Here is a 3481-nt window from a genome sequence, read left to right as displayed (position 1 = left end):
CATTGGCTTTGTGTGATTGTGTGAAACTGTAATTTCCCTTTGATATAAATAAAGGTAATAATCTGAAACTGTGTCATATAAATGTCTTTGGTGTCCTTGAGGTGCAACGGAGCGATGGCACCAACTATCTAAAAAAAGAAATGTAACAGTTCACCCCATTTGTGAAGTTCCCGAGCTGTCTGAAGGTCACGGTGAAGTCTGACTTCTGGATCAGTGTGAAAGAGGTACAGATCCTAATGGCAGTCTGCCACCACTGGTATAATACAGGAAGTCCTCTGACTGCATTAAAGTCATTACAATTTCTCATATTTTATAGTGAAATTTGTGATGCTGTAAATGATGTCACATTTCCACTTCAGAAACTGCAGCCAGCCTCAATGGTCCTTTCAGTGGGGTTGGAATGGATTTGGAAAATCGACCTCAGTGATTGGGAATGATTCTAGAGAGAGGACATGAAATGTGAAATTATTTCGGTTCTGAATTCTTTATATTGACAATTTAAGATATTTTTATGGCTTAATATACCATAACATTTTAATACCTTATTATACTGTGACTTTTTTTTGATGTTTTTATTCCTTACTATTCTATCACATTTTTATGCCTTACTATACTATGACGTTTTTTTTACTTTCCATTTGCCTTATTATACTGTGACAATTTCATGCCATACTATACTACGTCGTTTTTGAGAATTTTATGCCATACTATACTATGACGTTTTTGACATTTTCATGCCTTACAAAGTTTTTGAGAATTTTATGCCTTATGACGTTTTTTGACATTTCTATGCCTCAATACACTATGATGGTTTCATTTCTTACCATACTTTGATTTCCTGATGATTAAATATATGACGAAACAAGGAGAGACACAATAGTATAATGGTTAGAACTGATGCTTCATAATAAGAAGGTTGAGAGTTCAAATCTCAGTGTTTGCACTTTTTTTTTTTTGCCATATTAAACTATGTCGTTTTTTCACGTTTTTTGCCATACTATACTATGTTGTTTTTCTTGCTTTTAGGGCCTTATCATATCATTACGTCTTCATACCTTCCCAAGTTATGACATTTTCTGATAGTATTATGCTTTATTATACTTTGTAATTTTTTCGATTTTTTTGCCATACTATACTATGTCGTTTTTTCACGTTTTTTGCCATACTATACTATGTTGTTTTTCTTGTTTTTAGGGCCTTATTATATCATTACGTCTTCATACCTTCCCAAGTTATGACGTTTTCTGATAGTATTATGCTTTATTATACTTTGTAATTTTTTCGATTTTTTTGCCATACTATACTATGTTGTTTTTCTTGCTTTTAGGGCCTTATTATATCATTACGTCTTCATACCTTCCCAAATTATGACACTTTCTGATGGTTTTATGCTTTATTATACTTTGTCATTTTTTCAATTTTTTTGCCATACTATACTATGTCGTTTTTTCACGTTTTTTGCCATACTATACTATGTTGTTTTTCTTGCTTTTAGGGCCTTATTATATCATTACGTCTTCATACCTTCCCAAATTATGACGTTTTCTGATAGTATTATGCTTTATTATACTTTGTCATTTTTTCGATTTTTTTGCCATACTATACTATGCCGTTTTTTCACGTTTTTTGCCATACTATACTATGTTGTTTTTCTTGCTTTTAGGGCCTTANTATGTCATTTTTTTTGCTTTTAGAGCCTTATTATACCATGAACTCTGAATACCTTGCTCTACTGTGACGGTTTCTGATGGTTTTATGCTTTATTATATTTTGTCATTTTTTCAGTTTTTTTGCCATACTATACTATGTCGTTTTTTCACATTTTTTGCCATACTATACTATGTTGTTTTTTTTGCTTTTAGGGCCTTATTATACCATGACGTCTTCATACCTTGCCATACTATGACGGTTTCTGATGGTTTTATGCTTTATTATATTTTGTCATTTTTTCAGTTTTTTTGCCATACTATACTATGTCGTTTTTTGCCATACTATACTATGTTGTTTTTCTTGCTTTTAGGGCCTTATTATATCATTACGTCTTCATACCTTCCCAAATTATGACACTTTCTGATAGTTTTATGCTTTATTATACTTTGTCATTTTTTCAATTTTTTTGCCATACTATACTATGTCGTTTTTTGCCATACTATACTATGTTGTTTTTCTTGCTTTTAGGGCCTTATTATATCATTACGTCTTCATACTTTCCCAAATTATGACATTTTCTGATAGTATTATGCTTTATTATACTTTGTCATTTTTTCGATTTTTTTTGCCATACTATACTATGTCGGTTTTTGACATTTTTTGCCATACTATACTATGTTGTTTTTCTTGCTTTTAGGGCCTTATTATATCATTACATCTTCATACCTTCCCAAATTATGACGTTTTCTGATAGTATTATGCTTTATTATACTTTATAATTTTTTTCGATGTTTTTGCCATACTATACTATATCGTTTTTTTCACGTTTTTTGCCATACTATACTATGTTGTTTTTCTTTCTTTTAGGGCCTTATTATATCATTACGTCTTCATACCTTCCCAAATTATGACGTTTTCTGATAGTATTATGCTCTATTATACTTTGTCATTTTGTCAATTTTTTTGCCATACTATACTATGTCGTTTTTTCACGTTTTTTGCTATACTATACGATGTCGTTTTTTTCACTTTTGGAGCTTTATTATATCATTACGTCTTCATACCTTCCCAAATTATGACGTTTTCTGATAGTATTATGCTCTATTATCCTTTGTCATTTTGTCAATTTTTTTGCCATACTATACGATGTCGTTTTTTCACGTTTTTTGCCATACTATACTATGTTGTTTTTCTTGCTTTTAGGGCCTTATTATATCATTACGTCTTCATATCTTCCCAAATTATGACACTTTCTGATGGTTTTATGCTTTATTATACTTTGTCATTTTTTCAATATTTTTGCCATACTATACTATGCCGTTTTTTCACATTTTTTGCCATACTATACTATGTTGTTTTTCTTGCTTTTAGGGCCTTATTATATCATTACGTCTTCATACCTTGCCATATTATGACGGTTTCTGATGGTTTTATGCTTTATTATATTTTGTCATTTTTTCAGTTTTTTGCCATACTATACTATGTCGTTTTTTCACGTTTTTTGCCATACTATACTATGTCATTTTTTTTGCTTTAAAGGCCTTATTATACCATGACGTTTTAATACCCTGCGATAATATGATGTTTTCTGATGGTTTTATGCTTTATTATACTTTGTCATTTTTTAAAATTTATTGCCATACTATACTATGTCGTTTTTTTCACGTTTTTTGTCATACTATCCTATGTCGTTGTTTTCACTTTTAGGGGCCTTACTATGCTATGACGTCTTCATATTTTACTATACTATGAGATTTTTCTATGTTTTCATGCCTTTCTATACTATGACCTTTTTTGCCTACATAACATTTTCCGTAGCATCTTCCTAGAC

This window comes from Seriola dumerili, unplaced genomic scaffold, assembly GCF_002260705.1.
Source record: "Seriola dumerili isolate Sdu_G_001 unplaced genomic scaffold, Sdu_1.0 BDQW01000129.1, whole genome shotgun sequence".
Classification (NCBI taxonomy): Eukaryota; Metazoa; Chordata; class Actinopteri; order Carangiformes; family Carangidae; genus Seriola; species Seriola dumerili.
Note: the sequence above shows the minus strand (reverse complement) of the source record.